We start from the raw sequence: 25771 nt of genomic DNA on the forward strand, positions 1-25771 counted from the left end.
TTGGCTGTTGCACGAGTTCTTTCTCTCTGCAATAATGTGGAGTGTGTATCAGTTAGGAGGCATTCCAGTGCAAGGAAGAAGGATGGCTTAGATGGTAAAACATAAGCGTTTTATCTGAATTTTAAAGGCCAGTAAATAGGTGGTTCTGGGGTTGACTTGGCACCACAATCGTACCATCCTTACCCAGGCCGTTTCTGTCTTTCTGCTTTGCTGTTCTCAATTATTCTTCCCTGGATTATCACCTCATGGTCCCAAGGTGGCTGCTGCACCACCAGCCACCTCAACTATATTCAATGGCAGGAAGTGGAGCAGGGCTGGGACAGCAAAAAAGGACCTATTTGCATGAGCCCCCACATGGCTTCCTTTCCTTTATACAGGAAGAAAGTTCCTCCCTGAAAGCCCCTGCTGACACCCCCTTGAGTTATTGACCAGAACAGGGTCACTAGGCACCCTGGCTGCGAGGAAGCCTGAGAATGCACATATCTGGCTCACCCCGTCTTTGTAGCTTGAGAAAGGCATTGACCGGGCCTTTGGTGTTGGTAACCAACAGTTTCTGCCCCAGGGTGTTGAACCATAATGAAAAATTGGGGCTCTCTAGCCCCACACATGGAATGAACTGAGAGTTGGGAGAAGTGAGACACGACCAGGCTTCCTGACTTCCCCACCAGGGTCTGGCCTTCCTGCCAGCTTCAGACACAAGTCTGAGCAGGCACATCCCCTCTCAGCCTCCCCTGCACAATGAGAGGCTTAGAGCAACCTCCTAAAGAAACAACAAAAGGGCCAGGTCGCTGCTATTTTTAACAACATAAGAAAAAAGAAATAAGGTTGTTGGGGAGTGAATTATTGATTTATCACATTAATTACTGAAAGAGTAAGTGTGGGAAGACCTTCAAGAAGGAGGGATTCACTGGGAGCTGGGTGGGTGGGGTGTTGGGGGGACAAAGAATGCTCTTGACCCTAAAGGGCTCTGAGCTGTGTTGGAGGCTGGGCTGGTATGAGACCTTCAAGAGAGGTGGGAATGCCTAGCACAAAGGGACCAGGACAAGGGTGGAGGGGAGAAAACCCAGTGTTTATCTGGAAGTCCATAAAGAGACAGCTTTTACCTAAAGCAATGTTTCCACCCCGTGTTCTGCCAAACACTGGTCCCCCAGGATGCTATATGAAGGACACGGTTGCATGATCCTTCACATTAGGAAACACCATATGTTCTAGCCCAAAGCAGCCAATAAAAATGCAATGTGAGCCACATAAATAATTTTAAATGTTATAGTAGACGTGTTAAAAATGTAAGAAGAGGCCGGGCGTGGTGGTTCACGCCTGTAATCCCAGCATTTTGGGAGGCCGAGGCAGGCAGATCACAAGGTCAAGAGGTCGAGACCATCCTGGCCAACATGGTGAAACCCTGTCTCTACTAAAAATACAAAAATTAGCTGGGTGTGGTGTCGGGCGCCTGTAATCCCAGCTACTCAGGAGGCTGAGGCAGGAGAATCACTTGAACCTGGGAGGCGGAGGTTGCAGTGAGCCGAGATCGTGCCACTGCACTCCAGCCTGGCGACACACTCCTTCTCAAAAAAAAAAAAAAAAAAGGAAGAAGAAACCAAGGAGATGTATTTGTTTTATTTGTTTAGCCCAATATACCTTCAATATTGTCCTTTCGTTATGTAATCAATATAAATAAGATTTTTTTCACTCTTTCATACTACAGCTTCAAAATCCAGCATGTACTCACACCTAAGGGACAGCTCAATTCAGACCAGCCCAACACTGGAAGCTGTGACCCTAACTCCTCGTGGAGGGAGACAAGCAATGGCCACCTCTATTTCATCTTTTTTCTTTCTTTTTTACCGGCACTTTTTGCTCAAGAAGCTAGTGTTACAGAGAGCTGGAGTAGGGCCTCCCAGCAAGCATGCAGCTTCCCGGGCAGAGAGAGCAGACTGGTACCTCAGAGGGGCTGAAGCCGGGCATCTGTGATCTTAGCTCAGGCGAGCCTGCTGCCAGGGTGGAATTTCTTTGAAGTCTTCTGTTTTATCCTAAAAACTTATGGAGATTTTACATCTTACTCCAAAGAATATCCATGTTTGTCTGAATATTGCAAATGTTTTGGATTACTTGGCGTCTAGGAAAAATCAAAGCTTAGTGTGTTTACTTTGTGGGTCCCCCTGCCCGTTCCGTCTCCCCTTGGGGCTGTGCACCTCCCAATTTAAGATGCACAGGATTACCTGGTCTCCATGCTTCCTTCCAGCTCCGGGTGCCGATGACTTTTTAAAGAAATTAAACCAAATGGTTCATTTGCATTTAGGCAATCCAGGAGCCTATGTGGAGTTTTGTTTGTTTGTTTCTATGCTTGTTATGGGATTCCCCCGCCTTAACCATTCTAACGTGGGATAACCCCCACCCAATTAACCATTCTAACGTGGGATAACCCCCACCCCATTAACCATTCTAACGTGGGATAACCCCCACCCCATTAACCATTCTAACGTGGGATAACCCCCACCCCATCAACCATTCTAACATGGGATAACCCCCACCCCATTAACCATTCTAACGTGGGATAACCCCCACCCCATTAACCATTCTAACATGGGATAACCCGCACTCCATTAACCATTCTAACGTGGCATAACCCCCACCCCATTAACCATTCTAACGTGGGATAACCCCCACCCCATTAACCATTCTAACGTGGGATAACTCACTAGCTAGGAGCCTTAGACAGCAGATCTTCCCACCGCTCCCTTTTCATAGCCAGTAACTCTTCCCATTGTGCTGAAAACAACCTATAGCTCTGACTAAAACTCCCCAGAAATACCCCCAGATGTGTCCCTAGAAAATCCTTCCTCCTGGAAAAGGCATGGTTCTCACTGAAACTACTTTTGAACAACCAGTACTTAGACAGAGATCCCCAAAATGATTATAATGTCTAATCTTCTTTAGAGGCAATGTATTATCACTAATTAATGTGGTAAATGTTATACTTATTGTAAAATTTTTCATATAAATAAACATTTTAATTAATAAATATAAATATACTTATATTCATTATATAATTTGTTCTATATAACAATTATGTAAAATAAATAAAAATACTATATATAAAACCTGTTACCTAAATAAATAAAATATAAAATTCTATAGATATATATGATTGATATGGGAGCTTTATGATAAATATAATTGTGTAATATATATCTGTTTATAAATGAACATATTATCAATTATATTTTAAATTATTTTAAAGATTATCATCAATAAGAGTGCCCCTAAGTATCTTCAGCTTAAAGGGTCCAGGAGGTCTGAGATGCACACAGAGACTCCCAGGCAGCATGCGGTGGTTTGAGTCCCAGGAGGAGGCCTCTGCAGACTGCAGTGGACCTGAACATCCCCCAGAGACACTGGACGCTTCTGAGTCAGGCAGTAGCTTTGGTGGCCATTTGCATTTTCTAAACAGGGCCACCACAACATATCCCAGGCCGCACGCTGTTTTCAGGATGTGACCCTGATGCTCCCCCAGTCGAGTGGTGAGGAACATGTGCCCAGGTTCAAGAGGAAGTTTGTGACTGTCTCAACCAGTAAGGTACAGCAGAAATGGCTGCCAACACTAGACGACAGAAATGCTACCAGCGTCCACCCTGTGTGCTTAGAACTCTGCCTCCATGGTGGCAGGAAGCCCAAGCAGCCATGAGGCAGACCGCGTAAAAAGTTCCAGATGAGAGACCCTAAAGAAGGTTCTAGTCAACAAGCAGCCTCAACACCAGACATATGAATAAACACACTTTCAGCAAATTCCAGAACCCCACCATCAACTCACCTCTAAGCTTGGAGCCCCCGCAGCTAACACCACACAAGACAGAGATGAGCTGTGCCTGCAGATTCCTGCCCAAAGTACAGTTCACGAGGAGAAAATGAATGAACGTTGTTGTTCCCATCCCCTAAGTCTGAGTGGTTTGTGACTCAGTGGTTAATGACAAGGTCGCAGGGTCCGCAGCAGCCCTGGGAGCCTGGCGAGTGTGAGTCCCAGCCAGACCGGCCAGGCTTGCTGCGTGATCTCAGGCTGCCTGGCCCCATAAGCCCCTGGTTCCCCATTGGTTAGACAGCCAGGATGCAAACTTCCATGCACCTTACAGAGTTGTCATAAAGGTGGAATGAGATGCCATGGGGATGTTTCATTTCACCAGCATCGCCACTGTCACTAATCAGCACATGGGTCAAAACCCATTGAAAGCCAATTAAATCATGCCCCAAACCAAGCCCTGGGACCTTCCCAGCAAGCCAGAGCAGCTGGTTCTCACTATCACGTGGGGATAGACCATTCCTTCATGCATAAGCACAAGCAGTAGCCGGAAAAGGCGCAAGAAAAATGCACCTCTCCAGGGGCGACCCTCATCTCCTTGAGGAAGATGCTCACTAGGTGGGCTGAGCTCACCAGGACCCACTGAGAGAGCAGCAGCTTCTCACATGCACACCACACACTCACGCAACACACAACACATACACAACACACATGCATGCAACACACCACATACACAACACACACACCACACAAACCCAGCACATACCACATACACAACACACACGCACACAACACACCACATACACAACACACACACCACATACACAACACACACACCACACAAACACAGCACACACCACATATACAACACACACGTGCAACACACATCACATACACAACACATACACACAACACGCGCAACACAACACACGCACACATGCAGTGCACACATAACACACAACACTCATGCATGCAACATACACACATGCCACACACCACATACACAACACACACACAAGACACTCATGCAACACACACCACATATACAACACACATTCACATACACAACACACATGCCACACACACATGCAGCACATACTCTCACATGCAACACACATACCAGACACACCACATACACAACACACACACGCAGCACACACACTCACATAACACACCACATACACAACACTCACACATGCAGCACACACGCATGCAATGCACACACAATGACACACACACACACATGCACACCACACACATCACGTACACATGCAACACACAACACATACATGCACCGCACATACAACATGCCACACATACATACCACACACTTGCACACATGATACAATACACACAACACACTGCATATACAACACACATTCACACACAGAACACACACTCCACACAGTCACATACACAACACGCACACCACACTCACCCCCATGCCACCCACGCACTGCTGAACGTGTGCAGTTGAATTTGCGGATGCTGAGGTCCCATGCATCTGAGTGGCATCAGTAAGTGCAGTCTGTGGTCAGCAAAGCCTCCCGTGCTGAGGCGAGGCAACCCATGGCTGTGTGCGCCACGCGGCGGCTACAGAAATTTTCGTGAGTCTCACCGCCCTGTCCGGCCCAGGATCCCACAGGGCTGCTAATGACATACAACATAAGCGCTGATTTAACGTTCTAAAAGCTAACAGATTCTGAATTCTGAAACGGATCTGGCCCCCAGGGTCTCCGATAAGGTATTCAGATAAGGTGCCTGTGGGACAGAGCGTCCCAATTTCAGACAATTGAAAACACTAAGGCCAGCTAACAAACCATCAAGGCCAAGCTGTGGTTTCACGTGATTATCTCATCATTCCCCATGCTCCCCGAGGCCGGCAAGCCATGAAGTGGAGAAGCCATGCAGCCTCCAGCCGTGCCCTGCTGGCTGCCTGCTTAGGGTCAGCAGGGCGATGGCCTCACAGCGGCCAAATGCACCTCCAGCCTTGGCACGGTCGTGTTCCCCAGTGCCAGTGCGCCCTTCCTCGTTGCAGCCGGCATCAGGCTCTGTATTAAACACCAGATTAGAGCTGTTTGTCACAGGATTTACAGGGATTTTCCCCAATGGCGAGAGATCCTGCCTTTCCCCGGGACATATAACACAGCTGTCAGGGGCTCCCTCCAGCCGTATGCGAACAGCTGGGGCTTAGGTGGGGTTCAGAGAGGATGGGAGCAGGGAAGGCTCGAAACCTCGTTGGAATAAGCCAGCTGCCCCTCTGCCGAGGAGGAGGATCTGGGCCCCCCCATCCAGACATATCTCCTGCACTTTGAAACCCTGGAGTCCTTGGCCACTTTGCCGCTGAAGTGCTGTGCCCCGGGCAGACGTTACCAAGAGCTCAGGGCGCAGGTCTCCATCACATGCATCTGGTTTGAATCCCAGCCCCACTCCTGACTCTGGGACTTGGAACCAGGCACGAAAACTTTTTGAGCCTCAGTTTTCTTGTCTATGAGGTGGGATGTTGACAATCGGATGCATGTCCTGGAACTGTTTTGATGCTGAGACACATATAACGAACTCAGTCACCAAAATACTTTGCATAAGAAAGCTCGTAGCACCTTTATCCAGAATGCCCAGAAAATGAAAACAGCCCACATGTGCATCAACCGGTGGGGACACAGTGACCTGGGACATGTTCACAGAATGGAATTCTGCCCAGCAAAGGAAAAGAGCAAGCCTCTGCCACCCCCCCAGCCACACAGAGGGACCACCCAGACGTCGCAAGTGAAAGAAGCCCACACGAAATGGATCATGCTATAAGAGTCCGTGGATATAAAGCTGAGGATGAAAGTTAGCTGCAGGAGGCCACTGGCTGAGAGGGAGGACCAGGGAGCCCCAAAGGCGCTGGGAGTGGGCTGTGTTGCCACCTGGACATGGTCACGCCAGGACACACACGTGGGATAACTCATTGAGCCGCACTCAACGTTGAGTGCTGAGCTACTCCTCAAGAAAAAAGAAAGTGCTGGCAGGTCGTGAGGACTTGGAAGATGGGAGCTTCTAACGTGCCTGCCCCTGGCCCTCGTAGGTGGCCCTCTGCGCCGGCCTGTCAGTCTTTAACCAGCAAACAGACAAGCGCCTGTGAAAGCCCTAGTGATTTTATGCCCCTGGGGATTTGTCGCTTTTCTCTTAAGTCAGGATTTTTCTGTTTGATTCCGTTGTGCCTCTCTGGTTTCGTAATTTTTTTCTTTTGGGAGAAAAAGCAAAGTTGGGGAGTGGGAGGGCAGTGCAGAGAGGAGAGCGGGAGAATTGGGCTGGGGCCAAAGTAACCAGCCGCTTTCCAAGACAAGCCTGTCAGCATCGCTCCCTGGAATTTCCTCTGCGTGTGCTCGTGGGCTCAATTTTTCCATAAAGTCCCACGTTCCGGCAGGGGACCCAGCAGCCTCCCCAAAGGCTGCTCCGTCGTGGTCAAGGGCTGGCTAAGTGGCTGCCTCCCGTTGCAAGACCCCCGGAAGAACTGAGAAAGGGTCCTCAGACACGGTGGACTGCGGCTTTAATTTGCCCTGGGAGTGGGTAGATCCCAGCTCAGCTCAGAGTGAGGCCTGGAACCATCCCTCCCTTCAGGCCAAAACGCCTCCCCATGGATTCTTTAAACACCACCGTGTTTATCCAGAAGGCCAGCAGGCAGAGGCTCTGCTGAGGCTGACGTTTTGAGTGAACTTGCTTCTCACCTCCCAAGCAGGGGGCTCTCTCTCCCTTCTCCGGAGGTGGGCTTGGCAGGGGAAAGGTGAGAGCCTGGGGGGACCCTGGACTTGCTGCACGGGCGGCCCCAGCCCCAGCTCACTGGCCATCCAGGGAGGGGCACAGCCATCAGGACGCAGCTGGCTGGGGCCCGGCTCACTAGGATGCGGGTGGAAGCCCTGGGCCTCCTCTGCTGCAGCCTGGCTGTGCAGCCCAGCCTTGAAACATCCCGTCACAGCGTGCTCTAAGCAGGGCATCCAGGCCCTTTCCTGCCACTCCGTTAGTGCTGAGCCTGGTGATCGTAGTCAGACCTCCAGACCACCAGGTCAGGCCAGGTCCCCCACGCCATCACACCTGCATCCCCACCACTGGGCAGCCACGAGGGCTCTACCTGGCCAGCTGAGCGTTCACGGCTGAATCCTAACGTCCCCAACAGGAGACAGGGGAAGTGTGCCTCCTTCACCCAAATGGAAGCTCCCCACAGCCCTCCCAGCCTCTGCTTCTCAAGGGCTCCTGGAAACCCCTTCCTTCCTGTTCTGAGGCTCCAGGGCAGGAGGTTGCAAGGATTAACTCTTATCGCTCAACTCTGGGTGCGGTGCCATCGTTGGACCACGTAAGACCCTGCCCCAGCGAGGCTTCACAAAGGCCCCTCTCTCCCGGACCCTGCTCCCAGCCCCGACGGGCAGCATCTTACCCTGCCTCACGAGTTTCCACAGATGTAAAGGTGTTCTTGTGCTATGCTGTGCGTATGGATTGCTTAAAACATCTTATTGAGGATAATATTCATACTGAAAAGTGCTGGACTCAAAGAGTTGTCACCAACGGAACACAGCCAGAAAATCAGCACCTGGATTGGAAGACCAAGTCTACCCAGCTTCTGAGAATCCCATTGGGGCCCCTTCCACACCCTGCTTCACCGAACAAAGAGAGCTTTTTATTTATCATTTCTTGCCCTGTTTTCCCACTAAGCATCTTGTGGGTCCTCCTGGGGGGCTCTGTGCATACCAGGCCTGTAGTTTCCAATTTGGGTGAAGATACATCTTGTTCCATAATGTGCCTCCCTGGCCGTTCCCCGTTCACCACTCCCCCGGGGGTCACACACACAGCACTCCCACATCACCACCACATCCTCACCCATGTCCCCTTACGAACGTGGTAAGGACGTCTTAAAATGTATACAGGGAAGGGGTGCACCAATGGTTCCAGGTACTTGGGAAACTGAGGCAGGAGGACCACTTGCGCCTGGGAGTTCGAGGCTCTACATCACTATGGTCTCACCTGTGAATAGCCACTGCACACCAGCCTGGGAAACACAGCGGGCTCCCATCTGTTTAAAAATATACATATAAATGTGCACAGGGAAGCAAAATTGCTGCTGGGTGTATTAGCTTCCTACTGGTGCTGCAACAAGTTGTCACTGACTTAGTGGCTTAAAACAACACACATTTACTACCACCACATTTATTCTGAAGCTCAGAATTCCAAAATGAGATTTCTTGCTGGGCAAAAATCAGGGGGTCAGCAGGGCTGGCTCCTTCCAGAGGCCCCAGGAGAGAAGCTGTCCTCTTGCCTTCTGTAGCTCCTGGAGGCCACCCGCGTGTCTTGGCTTGTGGCCCCATCATTCCAACCTGTTTCTATTCTCACCTCTCCTCTCATGCAAACTCTCCTGCCCAGTTCTCGTAAGGACCCTTGTGATGACATTGGGACCACCCTGATGATCCAGGATACTCTTCCCAACTCAAACTCCTTAACTTTATCACATCTGCAAAGCACCTTCTGCCATGTGGAGTAACATGTTCACAGGTTCTGGGCATTAGTGGGTGTCTTTGGTGTAGAGCTGGGAACACTATAGTGCCAACCACACTAGCTGTGCATTGGTCTCATCAGAACCAGCTTGAGATGCAAAAGGCTTGCTCCAGTTCATACTCCAGCCAGCAGAGCATCAAAGTTCCCATTTCCCCACGTCTCTACTTCCTTCCATTCAGCCAAAGTGCCTTCCCTCCACGTCCAAGACCAGGGCCTCCTCCTTCCTGACTCCGAATTGGAGGACAATTCCCTGCGAGACAAAGGGCCCTCCAAAGACACATCTCTTAAAACATGATAAAACAGAACATCCGGTGCTGGTGCAGGTGTGATGAAAATGGCAGCTTCACACCCAACCCACAAGAACAGAAAGCAAATTGGCAACAAGTTCCCAGAGCCTTGACCATACTCAGATTTTTGATTCTGTAATTTGTTCTGGCTGACTCTCCTAAAAACATCACAGGGGAGGTGCTGGATAAATAGCCCTTCAGCTGAATTGAGCAGGACCTGGAGGCAGCACATGGGGTGGAAGAAGGGGAGAGTTAGAGGTGAGCTCTGGGTATGAGTCACACGCCCTTAGGGAAAATAGCCTGTAAGAGCCTGCAGGAAAGCTAGCAAGGCCCCGGCTGAGGAGGGCATTCCTTCCTGTCTGGTGTGTGGCCGTCCTGTCCTCCCCACTCACCCCCGGCGGAGCCTGCACCCCCCAGCTCCCCTCTTCCTGCCTTGTGTAAGGGTCACTGGTCACCACTGCTACTTTCCAGCAGAGCAAATCAGAAACACTGCCAGAGGGAGAGGGAGAGGGAGAGGGAGAGAGGAACCGGAGCCAGAGAACAGGACAGAGTGCAAAGGAAAGAGAACCAGCTCCACGGCGATGTAAAAGAAAAAGACCCGCGCTGAAGGGATCTCAGGCCTTCCTAGAGCTAGGTGGGCAGTGCCAACCAAGTGATATGCCTCAAGTCAGGGTGGGAACCATGTGAGCCTCAGTTCTCACTTCTCCCCAGTGTTCAACTCTCTACTTTTCCAAGAGGTTGTTGACACATGCCCTGAGCAGCTTCAAGACTGCTGGCTCGCGCCTGTCCTCCCAGCACTTTGGGAGGCTGAGGCGGGCGGATCACATGAGGCCAGGAGATTGAGACCAGCCTGGCCAACATGGTGAAACCTCATCTCTACTAAAAATACAAAAAACAGCCAGGAGTGGTGGCACGCACCTGTAATCCCAGCTACTCAGGAGGCTGATGCACGAGAATCACTTGAACCCAGGAGGCAGAGGTTGCAGTGAGCTGGGATTGTGCCATGGCACTCCAGCCTGGGCAACAGAGTGAGACTCTATCTCAAAAGAAAAAAATAAAAAAGACTTGCACATATGGAGTCACCCTGAATAGTCCAGTGCCCAGGCCTGGCACCACTGACCAGGGCAGCATACAGATTCTCCTCTGCTTACAATGCGGTCACATCCCGATACACCCATCACACATAAAAAATATCATGTCGGTTTAGAATATTTTCAATTTACAACGGGTTCATCCAGACGTAACCCTATCATGAGTCCAGGAGCATGCAGAATGCCTGTTGCCCCTCACTCCATCATGGGACGGGGACTGTCTGTGTCTTGTTTGAGGTCTCATCAAACAAAGACTAAATGACTTTAGAGTCATTCAGATTGTTCATAAAGACAGGAGCCTGGCAAAAAAATACCTGCCTGGAGCCCCCGTGCCCTGGGGGCAGCCCATCATCATTACTGTTAAACGCTTATACTTACAACCAATAACAAATAGTCTGAGTCTATCCTGAACTTAGTAGCAGTGAAGCCACCCCCTCCTCCAAAAGGTGAGGAGGTTTGGAATCAACTCTGTGTAGCCAAGCAGGGGTGGCCCCATCAATGTCCTGCAGGGTCCCCTCCTGAGGAGGTGGAGATGCGGGCATTGTCCTCTTGGCCTCCCTCCCACCCAACCTGTCATCCTAAACGCTCCTCAAAAAGATGAGCAGTTGCTACTAAATCTTCCTCTCTCCCTCTCTCTCCCTCTCTCTCTAGTTTTCTCTCTCTGTGTGTCTCTCTTTCTCTCTGTGTGTGTGTCTCTCTCACTTTCTCTTTCTCTCTCCATCTCTGTTGAAAACACCCACCTGGAGCTTCCAAGCCTGGCAAACACCACAGAAGGTCTATACTGGCAGCATCCGTGGTGACAGGCTAGCTCGTGGCGTGCCAGGCTCCAAGGGCGGAAGGTCTACGTTGGGAGCACCCATGGTGACAGGCTAGCTCGTGGTGTGCCAGGTTCGGAGGGCAGAAGGTCTGCACTAGAAGCACCCATGGTGACAGGCTAGCTCGTGGTGTGCCAGGCTCCAAGGGTGGAAGATCTACACTGGGCGCACCCATGGTGACAGGCTAGCCTGCAGCCTGCCAGGCATTGAGGGCTCTACACATTTACCCTGAGAGTTAGGGAGCTGACTATGCCCAGTTCATAGATGAAGAAACTGAGGCACAGAGGGCCCACAGATGGGACATGGTAAACGCAGGCTCCATCCGAGGTCAGGCTGCGGAGGTTGTACTTGGAGCCAGTGCGCTGTGCAGAGAGCTGCAGAGACAGGAGGCAAGAACACAGTGAAGCATGAGGTGCGGGGAGCGGGTGAGCAAACAAATCGCGTGGAAATTGTGAGAACGCATGAACTCAGGAGAAAACAGCCCAGATCATCCCTTCACACTCACTTTGCATTAGAGCCATCCAGGAGGTTATTAACGGTCATCCTCCACATGCAGCCCTGCAGGTCCTGCCTGACCGAGCCAGGCGGGGGCTGGATAACTCCTGGGGGACCCAGCCCTGCAGTCAGGGCTAGGAACTACTAGACTAAATTGTCTCCACATTTGTCCCCTCTCCAGCATTCTAGCTCCTGAGGAGATGGTGCCCTTGCTGTCTCCTTAATGCAGTGCAAGCACAGCTTCCCGTGCCCATTTTTGTATTCTACACAGGAAGCTGAGATGCAGAGGGAAGAGTGACGAGGCCAAGGTCACACCGTAGGTCACTGGTGAAGCCAGGAACAGGTGCAGGCTCCAGCCTTGCTCTCTTTCCACCGACCTCCAGCTCCAGCCTGACCCACCTGGGTTTTTCCCCTCTGCATGCATAGACAGCAGCCTCCTTTATGGACACAGATGTCAAGACAGATGAACAGGTAAGAGGGAAAAGGCTCCACGCTGGGGGCTGCTTGTGTCCCCATGGGTCAGTCCAGCCTGGCAAGGGGCCTTATCATTAAAGCCATGTCAGCCTGCACCAGCCCCAGCAGCCGGCTACATTTCTTGGACACCTTTCCAGGAAGACTTGCCAGCGGTGCCCGTGCAGGGCCCACCTGGGACACGTTGGCCCCGTCCAGCAATCTGTTTCTAATTCCCTGACGCAGGGCAATTTCTCCTCCTCCCTCGCTGCCGCGGGCTTCACATGCCTCAAGGATTACACGCTGAGTGAACTCTGTCCGCGAAGCCGAGGCAGCAGGGAGTGAGGACAACGCGTTCCATTGTTCCCCACCCGCCTTCCCAATACCCTGATTGGCAAGAAAATGTCTTTGAGAGACGGATGGAAAGAAAACATACCGGGCTGAGGCCTCCCATTGGGCTGATCAGCCACCATCACTGGGAGCCGCTGGGCAGACCTTCTCTGTTATCAAACAAAGCTCCCTTCTCCCTCCTTGGTCCCAGCTCCCAGGGAAATTAACCTCAAAATTGGGGGTGAGCCTTAGGGCACTGTTCACCCTGACTTCCGGGGCAGGCTACACTGCAAATACTCCCTCTGTCATCATGAATCAATACAACTGCTGCCATGACCGTTTAAGGAGCATGTCCTATGTACCAAGCATGGTGCCAACCTCTCCACACAACAATCACGACAACGGAGACCACACAAGAGGCCCTGGCAATGCGCCAGGCTCCGTGGCATGTGCCTTCCATCTCACTGAATCCTAAAAACAGAACTTTGACGGCGATACTGTTGTCAGTCCCATTCTTTGCAGACAGGAAGACTGAAGCTTGAAGTAGGGAAGGGAGCCCAGAGCTCACTGTGCTTAGCTAGTAACAGAGGCAGAATCTGAACCTGGGTCTGTCAGACTCCATAGCCCACCCTCCCAGCCACTTGCGGAAACTAAAAGGTCCTCCCCATTCTGCAGTGGAGATGCCTCTGTGTGTCACCCCTCACCGTCATACCTAGTTTTACCCAAGAACAGATCGACAGGAAGCAAAGTCCTTGGCCTGGGCTAAAGTGGGGGCCTTGGCTGTGATGGGCAGGAGGCCGCGGCATCCACTGTGTGATGTGACCCTGGCCACCTGCCCTGACGGCCGGGCATCTGGGCCGGAGCAGGGTCCACCTGGATGAGTCCTGGGGCTGTCAAAACAAAGGACCACAGCCAGAGATCAAAACAACAGAGAGTTATTCTCCCTCAGTTCTGGGGGCCCAGTCCAAAATCACAGCGTGGGCAGGGCCGCGCTCCCGCTAGGGGAGGATTTTTCCTGCCTCTCCTGGCTCCTGGTGGCTGCCCAAATCCTGGGTTTGCAGCTGCATTGCTCCTACACGTGCCTCCTCAACACACAGCTTCCCTGTCTGTGTCTATGTGCCTGAAGTCCCTTTTCCTATAAGGACACAATCATTAGACTCAGGCCCACCCTAATCCGATAGGACCTCATCACATCTGAAAGGCCCCTCTTTCCAAATAAGGTCATCGTCTTAGGTTCTGCATGGACATGAGTTTGGGGGGACACAATTTGCCCCAGCACACCCAGCAGCCATCTGTCCTTCACCTGGGCCAGCCTTCACAGATGGCCCACCCTGTGCCCGGGTGTGTTTCAGATATTGGTGACACAGCCCATTAAGAAGGGTTTCTGAAGCCCAAAGAAGGAAGACAGCACTTGTGTCTGGGGATGGTCAGGGACAGCTGGGTGGTGAAGGTGACAATCGAACTGGGCCATGGAGAGGGAGCAGGAACGTGCCGCATGGGTGGGTGAGGGTGGGAGGCAGCCAGGCCCCTCCAGGGTCAACAGCATATGGGTGCACACTGGGTTCATGTGTCTTCACTTCAACAGTTGGTTTTTCAAAAAGCCCCTTCTCTCATTGCTGTCTATACCACCTGGCCAGCTAGTGACTAGCGCGGCAGGAAGTTCAAGGGTGCTCTGGACCTCCTCTCTCGCTGACCACAGGCCCTCAGCCCATGCCCGTATGCCTGTGGAGACGATGAGGAGTCATCCCCTCCAGGGGCTGGAGGAGAGAAAAAAGTAGGGAAGGAGCTCACGTCAAGTTGCTCCTGAGCTTCTTCACCATTTCCCAAGCCACAAGCCTTGGTTCCCTGCCTGCCGTGTCCACATACTGTGTAGAGAAGCACTTCCCAACACCCACCAGCAACTCCCAGGCCATGAGTTCCACCCGCGGGCTTCCTGGTCCCCCAGCGATGCCATGGAAATCCTTGTGAAACCTCAGCTGGTTGCCCTTCATCTATTCTTCTTATGTGAACAAAACCACTCAGATTCGAATGTCTCCAGGAACCCATGCGACTTCTCAAGCTCACGGAGGCGGAGAGAGTAATGGAAGCTCTAATATAAACACCAGCCTCCCTCCAAGCAACCCCCCTCTCTCTATTCTCTAGGACACAGGCTGTGAATCTTGCCTCCCCAGGACTTGGTTTTAGGGGAAGACAGACTCCTGCAAATTGTTTGGAAAGCTGTGAGTGAATGGGGGACAGAGGGGAGACACTTCCTCAGAAGCCGGGTTCATGTCGTCCCCATGACTGGAGTTCTTGGTGCTGGGACAATGGTTGAGTGTCTCCTCTGCAATCTCCTAAGCCTTAACATATATAAACCTATTAATCATCACAGCACCCCTTTAAGAGAGGGATTCTTATTATTCCACTCTACAGAAAAGGACAATGATGTCCAGAGAATTTAAGTAATTTGTCCACAGTTACAGAGTCTAGTAAGTCACAGATCGGGGCTTCAAACCCAGAAAGCTGGCCTGGTCCTTCACTTCATGTCTGCTCCTTCTCTCTACTTCCACCAACTGCCAGGCTAGAGGCTTGATGGTGACAGGGGATGGAGAGCACTTTAAATTCTGTCATCGAGAAGAAAAACAGGATGTGGGAGGAACCTGGCTTCCTGTCGTTGCTTTTACTTATAGAAGCAGAAAAGCTTGTGTCAAGAGCATTCACTCCAGACAGAGGGACCATGCCCCTCTTAGTCCACCGATCACAACGGCAACCATTACTGCTGTAGTTGAATTCCAGCTGGCTCAAGAACACAGGGGACAGGAAGGTGCCTGGACCTTGATCCAAGAGACCTCCCTGTGAAAGCTCTGCCCTAGGTTCTGCCGTAGCCACTCCCAAGGCTCAGCTCCTCCCAGATTCTCCAACAGGCACCCATCTGCTGGAGACCCATAAGAAGAAGGTAGCCCAGTCCAGGAAGAGGGCACTGTGGTACCACTCTGGAGGCCAGCCATATTGGGTTGTTCTAGAACATTCTGACATGCATACACCAACAAGTCATGGGTGAGCAACTGCTCTGGGTCTCCTGCAGTGGCCAGCACTGTGCTGAATCTGCATGCTTCAAGAGTATGTCAGTGACCTGGATCAATGACATCACAGCCCAGAAAGTGTATCTGGGAATGAACGCCGGGTCACGCTGGACACTTCACCTTCTACAGAGAGTGAGGAGAAGCCATTGGCATGAGGGTGACCCATGGAGGAGTTGAGGGTGGGGCGGGAATAGAACTGAAATTGGTGAAGGAAATGGGATTTCAAGTCAGGAAAGGGACAAGGGGGACGATGTGTCAGTTTGGGGGAAGAGCAAAGCCAAAAATAAAGATGTTAAGGCTAGGCTCGGTGGCTCACGCCTGTAATCTCAGCACTTTGGGAGGCTGAGGCAGGTGGATCATGAGGTCAGGAGTTCAAGACCAGCCTGGCAAAGAAGGTGAAACCCTGTCTCTACTAAAAATACAAAAATTAGCCGGATGTGGTGGTGGGCACCTGCAATCCCAGCTACTTGGGAGGCTGAGGCAGAGAATTGCTTGAACCCGGGAGGCAGAGGTTGCAGGCAGCCGAGATCATGCCACCGCACTGCAGCCTGGGCAACAGAGCAAGACTCCATCTCAAAAACAAAAAAAAAGATGTTAAAAGGTTTAAAGACCAAAGCTAGGCCAAGCATGGTGGCTCACACCTATAATCCCAGCACTTTGGGAGGCTGAGGTGCGTGGATCTCCTGAGGTCACGAGTTCGAGACCAGCCTGGCTAACGTGGCAAAACCATGTCTCTACTAAAAATACAAAAATTAGCCAGGTGTGGCGGCGCGTACCTGTAGTCTCAGCTACTTGGGAGGCTGAGGCAGGAGAAGCGCTTGAACCCGAAAGAAGGAGGTTGCAGTGAGCTAAGATCACACTACTGCACTCCAGCCTGGGCGACAGAGCGAGACTCCTTCTTTCATCCTCAACATTGAAAGCTCTTCTTGTGTAACTAGCCCCAGACTACCTTTCCAGCTTCAAAATAATGTTGTGCACAGCTCACTACAGGAGCAGAGGCAGTGATACCAGGAAGAACTCTCCTTTCCAGGATGCCAAGAGCTCACCGCTCATTCTCCCCACTCTGTGTCCTTGTCAGACCTCACTCATCAATCCCAGGCCTCTAGAAAGTCTCTGCCAGTTGATGAGAGTTTGTGCCTGAAACAAAAGCAATTTTCTATACCTGCTTCACCCAGGAGATTTTTCCCCTTCTGTATTTGCTCTTTGGTTGTTTATGGTCATAATTTCCCACCCTTTGGGCCACCAAATAGTTCCATGGCCTCTGCAGCAGTCTCCAGGCTGCCCTCCAGGCACTGGGGTAACACTTTCCATGGTCAGGTTGTCTTTTCTCTGAGTTATGCAGGTGGAACCTTGGAAGCAAGTTGTCTTTGGTGGTTTTCAACCTTGGGATTTTGGACCAAATGCTGCCTTCTCTGTGACCCACTTCTTTCCATCAAAAGATGTGTGTAAGTCTTGCTGAGAAACTGAACCCAAGACTGCTCTGTATTGAATCCATGCCCCAAAAAGCATGTGTTGCAAACTTAATCCCCAGTGCAACAGTGTTGGGATGTGGGGCCTAATGGAAGGGGTTTAGGTCATCCGGGCCCCACCGCCATGTAAGGATGAATAACAATTACAAAAGGGCCTGAGGCTATGAGTTGGCCACATTGCTCTCCCTAGCTCTCTTACACTTCTGCTGTGGGATAACACTGCAAGAAGTTCCTCACCAGATGCTACCCCTCGATCTTGGACTTCTGAACCTCAAGAACCATGAGCCAAATAAATTTCTGTTCATTATAAATTTCCCAGCCTGTGGCATTCTGTTATAGCAGCATAAAATAAGACAAGGACATCACTGTCTAGAGGCTGGAATGGTGCTTTGGACCAGGACCAGCAGTCCTGGAGCTGCCAAGTCTCCCAAAGGAGACCTTCCTGAAGCCTTCTCCATCAGAGTCATTTTGGTGCTATCTCCAAGGCAGCATCATTAAAATGTAAAAATCCTACCCAGGAAAGGGAACCTCTGAGTCTTCTCACACCTGCCTGGTCAAAGCTTCTTTACTTGTATGTAACATAAAACCCACTTTAGCTAGCTTAAGCTAAGAACAATTTTTTAAAAATAAAACAAATTTTTGCAACCTACTCATCTGACAAAGGGCTAATATCCAGAATCTACAATGAACACAAACAAATTTACAAGAAAAAAACAAACAACCCCATCAAAAAGCGGGCGAAGGACATGAACAGGCACTTCTCAAAAGAAGACATTTATGCAGCCAAAAAACACATGCAAAAATGCTCATCATCACTGGCCATCCGAGAAATGCAAATCAAAACCACAGCGAGATACCATCTCACACCAGTTAGAATGGCCATCATTAAAAAGTCAGGAAACAACAGGTGCTGGAGAGGATGTGGAGAAATAGGAACACTTTTACACTGTTGGTGGGACTGTAAATAAGTTCAACCATTGTGGAAGTCACTGTGGCGATTCCTCAGGGATCTAGAACTAGAAATACCATTTGACCCAGCCATCCCATTACTGGGTATATACCCAAAGGACTATAAATCATGCTGCTATAAAGACACATGCACACGTATGTTTATTGCGGCACTATTCGCAATAGCAAAGAGTTGGAACCAACCCAAATGTCCAACAACGATAGACTGGATTAAGAAAATGTGGCACATATACACCATGGAATACTACGCAGCCATAAAAAATGACGAGTTCATGTCCTTTGTAGGGACATGGATGAAACTGGAAAACATCATTCTCAGTAAACTATCGCAAGCACAAAACACCAAATACCGGATGTTCTCACTCATAGGTGGGAATTGAACAATGAGAACTCATGGACACAGGAAGGGGAACATCACACTCCGGGGACTGTTGTGGGGTGGGGGGAGGGGGAGGGACAGCATTAGGAGATACACCTAATGCTAAATGACGAGTTAATGGGTGCAGCAAAACAACATGGCACATGGATACATATGTAACAAACCTGCACATTGTGCACATGTACCCTAAAACCTAAAGTATAATAATAAAAATAAATAAATAAATAAAAAGATTAATAAAGAAGCTGAATTATTGTAAAAGACGGCGGGGCCTCAGTACACCCTGTGCAGCCACACAGGACACTGCCTCAGAGAGTCTTGGGCTTGGCTTAACACTCAGCCATTGCCATCTGGAAATTCTTAATAACCTGACCTTTGACCAGCTCAACCCTGCTGGGAACCTCAGGAGATGGTATAGAACACTCCTCAGCATATCCCACCCAAAAGGTGTGAAATTACGGGTATTTATCTCCCAACTTCCATCCATGGCTACTGAGGACCCCCTAGCACCCCTGGTAGGCCCATGTGTGGGCTGAGAGGAGCTATCAGGTGGGGACAGGAACTGCCAATTGGGACATTTTTGGTACTTACGCAAGGTCACCAGCATGCACTGTCTTAGTCCAAAATATCTGAGACTGGGTAATTTATAAAAAGCAGAACTTACCCTGCTCTGGAGGCTGGGATGTCCAAGATGAAGGCCCTGGCAGGCTTCATGTCAGGTGAGGGCCTGGACCCTGCTTCCGTGGTGGCGCCTTGTTGCTGTGCCCTTCAGAAGGGAGGAGTACTGTGTCCTTAACTGACAGAGAAGACAGAAGGGCAAAGGATGTGGCTATTTCTCCAGAGCCTTTTATAAGGCACAGATCCCATTAATAAGGGAGGGGCCACCATGGCCTAATCACCTTCTAAAGTCCCCACCTCCAAATACCATTACATGGGGTCTCAGTTTCCAACACAGGAATCTAGGGAGATATAAACATTCAGACCATCACACACTGAGCGTCAGAGTGCCCAGGGCACAGGCAGGGCAGTGGCAACCTCAGGCACAGTCAATCACAGAAAATAGGGAATGGATAACTAGGTGGCTCTTATGTAGAATGGTACCACTGAGAATGCCACACCCAGCTGCCACCTTCCAATTCTAGGCAGGGTTTGATGCTGAGACAAGCTAAGAATCTCAGAAACTCAGGGCCACACCCTCCCACTCCACAGACGTGTGAACACATAGAATACAGCATCTCAATTATGCCACGCTCGGTCTCAAAATTCAGAATTAAATGCAAAGTCACCCCCATTTCCAAGCACAAGGCCAGGTGCTTTGTGATCTGGGCCCCTGACCCCTGACCTCCAACTCTGACCCCTGTCCACCTCCCCCAGGACCCCCATGCCCTGCACTCCAGCTGCACGGGCCTTTTCTCACCCAAGCCCATTCCCACCTTTGGGTCCATCTAGCACCTTTGTCCTCTGCCTGCAGCATCTCCTTCTCCCCGTCACATCTGGATCCTTGTCATCTTCAGAGGGCAGCTCAGATGTCACATGCTCAAAGGAGCCTTCACAGATCACACTAGCTCCCCTCACATTAATTTCCAGCGAGGCACCCTGTTTCCACAAAAGCACACGTCACAATCGATCATTCAGTTTTTATTTATTTCCTTTCTAATCTCCTGTCTCTACACTCATTTCACATCCCATGAGGGCAGGGACTGTGTTTTGCCCACCACTGCATCCCCAGAGCCTAGCATGGCTCCCTGAGGCTCAATATTTGGCCAATGAACGAATGCGTTTCACTTCCTGAAGTTTTCCATGTTTAAAGGGAACCTCCAGGAGGCATACTAAAACAGAAAACATTTCAGGCGTAATGGCTGTAACATGTGGCAGCTAGCCCCCAGACATCCACGAGCTTGGGGGTTGAATGACACCCCAAGAATGGCCCCACCCGAACCCCTGGAACCTGTGACTATGTTACCTTCTGTGGCAGAGGGGAATTCAGGTAGCAGATGGAACGGAGGTTGCCAATCTGCTGACCTTAAAATAGGGAGATTCCCCTGGGTTATCCAGGTGGGTCAAATGCAATCACAAGGTTCTTAAATATGCAACAAGGAGGCTGAATAGAGAATCAGAGAATGATGTGATGACAGAGGCTGAGGTCAGAAAGATACAATGTTGCTTCAAGATGAAGGAGGGGCCGTGAGCCGAGGAACGCAGGCGGCCTCTAGAAGCTGGAAAAGGCAAGGAAGGGATTCTCCCCTGCAGCCTCCAAAGGAACTATCCCTGCCCACACCCTGATTCTAGCCCAGTGAGACACAGGTTGGACTTCTTGCTTCCAAAACTTGTGTTGTTTTCAGCCACTAAATTTTCAGCACTTTCTTACCGCAGCCATGGGAAGCATGCACTGTTAACAGGCTTTCTCTAAGCAGACACTAACTCACTTGATTCTCGCAGCAGCCCTGCACAGGAGTACCAGTGCTATTCTTATTTTATGCATGAAGAAACAGAGGCCCAGACAGGTTAAGTTGCTGCCCAGGTTCCACCGCTAACAAGGACAGAGCTGGGGCCATAGGCCAGGCGGTGGGCTCTGGAGTCCGTGCTGGTGCCAACCATACGACGATGGCCGCCAGGGGCTCTGCAGGGATTGAATGAGGTCACAGGGGGAGGCATGTGCCACGTGGCAAACCATGTGGCCTGCAGGATTGACTTCATCCTGCTTAAAGGGCCACCGACTTTCCTCTTCCGGAGTGATACCACACGGCTTTCCATTGCTGTCCTTGGCTCGGGGGACACTGGTAAGCAGATGACTTACTGGGCAGTCATGCTGTCGCAGAAACGACGTGGGCTTGGGACCGGTGACAGAAGGCCTGGGTCAGAACTTCCACGTTCCCCACGACTGCAGGACCTTGCCCAGCCCTGTGTGTGAGGGCCCCGCAGATCACCTTCAACGCACGCCTGCCTCTCGTCACTCAGAAGTGCCTACAGCTGCACCATCTTGCTCCTCCTGGGGCCCTGATCCACTGCCCTGTGAACTGCCAAAGCCAACGCGGTTCCTGTCCGCCCCTGTCCAGCAAAGAAGGGGGAGTCGCCTCCTGAAAGTGGGGGAGCTTTGGTCTTCGTTGCCCTGCCCCGCGTTGAAGTGATACACAACATGTGGATGTTGAGATGGATTTTCTCCTCAAAGGATCCCTCCAGGAGGGCAGGCTGAGCGCTGTGAAAAGCAGCTGTGTACTCATCTAAGGAGAGGGCCAGCAGCCATGGAAAACAGCCCTGCCCGGCTGCCTGCGCGACACAGACAGCCCCTCAGCCTCACTTCCTGCTGCCTCTCTCCGCGGGACCCTGGCGCCGGCTGCGTTCGGCTCTGAAAAACAAGAAAGGATTTGGGTGAGAAGCAGGAGGCAGTTGAGTTCTGCAAAGGGGCTCTGCGTTTTTTAAAAATTAAAAATTAAAAATAAATGATCAGCGACTTCAGGGAAAAAAGCATTTCTCTCCAATCCAGGCGCTGTTAAGCTTCTGGGAATCTCAGACCCTTCTGGAAGTTTTACAAAGCCAATAAGCTCTTCTCAGAATGTTTTCAAATGTATAAAATTTGTGGAATTACAAAAGAAACAATTACATTGAAATACAGTTACCAAATATTTTAAATTGTGATATAGTCAGATATGTGCTATTTTAGAAACATGGATCTCACAGAGAGTCTAATAACGTCCTTACCTCGAAGTAGCACTTGAGCTCAAATTACAGTTTGGAAAAGCAGCCATGGCTATACGTGATGAGAAAATATCTGTGATTTTGTTGGTGACAAAATGACAGATTCTGATAACATGATTGGCTTGTTGCCTATGTCCGTCATGGAAGGAAAAGCTAAATTTCAGTTGGGCCTTAGAGGAGATAAAGATGCGATCATTTTCCCTCCAGTTTCACCAGTCCCCTGAATTATCCCATGGATATGTTGGTTAGGACTCCAGGGATAATCCGAACACTCCCGACTGCCATTTGAGTCTTGCTCAGTGAGTTAACAAGAGAAATCCCTCAGCAATAAACCCGCAATAAAATTCAGGCGAGCACACAAAGTCTACGAGATTCTAAATTTTCTGTTTTAAAAAAGGCACCCTCAGAAAAGGGGAAAAGCTTGAAACAAATTTGGTTGTTATTTCTAAGTACAGTAGTTAGAAGTTTTTTATTTCCTTTTTTTTGTTCATCATCTATATGTCATTTTTATTATTAAACAGCTAGAATAAAAAGGGGGCCTTCCATAGATAGTGATGACTGTAAGCAGAAAGCTTTCATTTTAACATTCTACAAGAGCAATGTTTGGATGATCTACAATGGATGCATATTACATTTTAAATTAAAAGCTAATACAGGCTGCATACTGTGGCTCACGCCTATAATCCCAACATTTTAGCAGGCTGAGGCGAGCAGAAAGCTTGGGCCCAGGAGTTCAAGACCAGCCTGGCCAACATGATGAAACCCCATCTCTACTAAAAATACAAAAATTAGCCATTGTAGCACACGCCTGTAGTCCCAGCTACTTGGGAGGCTGAGAAGGGAGAAATGCTTGAGCCCGGGAGGCAGAGGCTGCAGTGAGCCGCGATTGCACCACTGCACTCTAGCTTGGGTGACGACAGAGCCAGAGTCTGTCTCAAAAAAAAAAAAAAAAAAAAAGCTAATACATAACCATTGAGTTGTATACTTTAAGTGAGTGAATTGTATGGTCCACAAATTGTATCTCAATAAAGCAACTGAAAATGTTTAATTAATAAGATTTGGACACTCAACTTGGACATGTGATTACCTTGGACAAATTGTTATTTAAAAGCTAATCAGTCAAACAAACTATAAAAAGAAAAATTATGAGTCAATTGGGAAATGCAAACATTGTTTGCATATGGGATGCTATTGAGTAACTATTGTTACATATTCTAGGTGTAATAATAATATTATGGTTATGTTAACAGGAAAGGTCCTAAGTGTACAAAGCTTCTGTGCTACTACTTACAAATGCATGTAAGTCTATAATTAGCTAAAAATAAAATGTTGCATTAAAAAAAGAGAGAGCTCCTTATCTTTTAGAGATACTTATTGAAATAGCTAGACGTGAAAATATAGATCATGAATTTGTTTCAAAGTAGTGCTGCTTGGGGTTGTCGGAGTAGAAGTATAGAAATAAGATCGGTGAAGGAATCTTTGTTAACACTGGGTGGTGGGTACATAGAACTTTGTTCTACTTTTGTATATGCTTGAAATTTTCCATAATTAAACTTCTTTTTTTAAAGATTAGAGACACTGTCTTGCTATATTGCCCAGGCTGGTCTCAAACTCCAGGTCTCAAGCGATCCTTCCACCTCAGCCTCCCAAAGTGTTGGGATTACAGGTGTGAGCCACCGCGCCCCACCCAAACATTTGTAAATGCTCACCATTTTGAAAAATTAATTGGAGAAACAGTAATAAGGAAAATTGCAGAAGGTAATCAGGTTTCTAGAAAAATTAAGTTTTGTGTTTTGAAAACTCAAGAAAGAAAGAATCACTGTATTTGCCACTGTTCTCCTTTTGTTTTATAAGTTGAGGGAGTATTAATAAATAAACTTATCATCATTACTCCCCACCTGACACAAACCAACACCAAAGGGGAAGAAAGCCTGCCCAATGTTCAATTGTAAGGCAGCTCGGCTTTCAGAATGCCCCCCGCGGGGTGCAAAGGAGTCCTGGAATTGAGACGCAGCCTGGGGTCCCAGGCCTGCCTCAGCCAACAGGCAATCCCTTCCCCACTCCAAGCCTCAGTTTCCCCACTGTCGGACTGAGGAGTTTTACACTGCACAAGTCTCTAGGCTTCTTTCCAGCTGGTGCATTCTGTGATCATCGGAGATGTGTTTACTTGGGCCCTAGCTGAGCAGGGCCCAGGGCCTGCAGGCCGCCCTCCATCATGCAGGCTCTGACACGTCTCAGGGAAGTTACAAGCCCCCGCTGCTTCCAAAACCATAGCGCTCCACGCCCCACTGCAGCCCAGCATGCGAGGCCGGGCGGAGGTTTCCATGTGAATGCCTCTCAGGTTGCCTAGGGCTGGCCTGAGGGTGTTTTCAGGGACCTGACGGGCGAGGGGGGAGGGTGTAAGCAGCATCGGGCCCCTCTTAGGCCTGGCCGGTGGGCGTCCCCCATCCTTTGGGCCTCACTCTGCCCTGCCTGCCCCGCGCCCCCCAGAGCCCTGGCTCATCTGCTCCTGGGTCTGTGCCAGCTGTTCCCGGGAAGTGACCTGGGAGGCTGCAGACTCATGGGACCTGGCGGTGGCCAAGAACAACAAGGGCTTCATGGGGGCCGCTGGCAGACGATGAGGCACAGGCAAGGCGTGGGCCCTGTGGAGTGCCCTTGACCCTCTTACATGGGCCAAATTCACACCCAAGCCCTGCAGGCTCTCAGACGGCATGGCTCGCCTTCTCGCTACCTTCAGGAATCTGGGCTCATTCTGCCTTTTTGGGCTCTGGACATCCTGGCCCCAAACCACCACTGCCTCCTGACCTGGAAACCTCCCCCAGAAGCATCCTCCTTAGGAACGGACATTCTCCAGCGTGGTTCCACAGAAACACGACCTATGGGATATCTGCAGGCGCTACACTACCAAGGGCCTATAGTCCAATGAGTCTGGGAAATGCCGAGTAAAACAAAATGATCCGTGTCTTCCTGCAGGCCTTCTCAGAGCATTTACTGCGCCAGCGTGCGTTGTGAATTTCAACCACTGAGAGGGGCACGTGGGATGTAGCATTGCCTCTGCTGATCTGACCCCTGAACTTGATTATTAATCGTCATCTCATGGACTGATGGTCTACGTACTTCAGGAAATACAGCTTCAGACAGTAATCCTCTCCGCTGCAGTCAGCATGTAACAATCAGAGGCTATGGGGAGGTTCTCAGTGCCATTCTGTCCTTTCATTTGGAGTTTGCAGGGTTTTTTTAGTGAATCCCATTCGTCCTGGTGCTGTATTTTGGCAATTGACCTTTTCAACCTAAATGCAGGACTTATATTGTCTGTACTGATCTGCTTGGATTCCTGTTTCAGTGACTCTAACAGTCATGGCTGGGGCCTCATCTGTTCTTAAGAGTGAGTGTTTTCTGGCCTCCAAAC

At 50.0% G+C, this 25771-nt stretch overlaps 1 long non-coding RNA gene across 1 annotated transcript; it reads right to left on the reverse strand.

Annotated features, from left to right (window-relative positions):
- Positions 1-19113: 19113 nt before the first annotated feature.
- Positions 19114-23024, reverse strand: LOC115836909. The gene is made up of 3 exons (XR_004031911.1): positions 21093-23024; positions 20119-20262; positions 19114-19462 (listed from the first exon to the last, which is right to left on the reverse strand). It is a non-coding gene; the product is annotated as an uncharacterized LOC115836909 (long non-coding RNA).
- Positions 23025-25771: the final 2747 nt, after the last annotated feature.

The sequence above is a fragment of the Nomascus leucogenys genome, chromosome 2, assembly GCF_006542625.1.
Source record: "Nomascus leucogenys isolate Asia chromosome 2, Asia_NLE_v1, whole genome shotgun sequence".
Lineage (NCBI taxonomy): Eukaryota > Metazoa > Chordata > Mammalia > Primates > Hylobatidae > Nomascus > Nomascus leucogenys.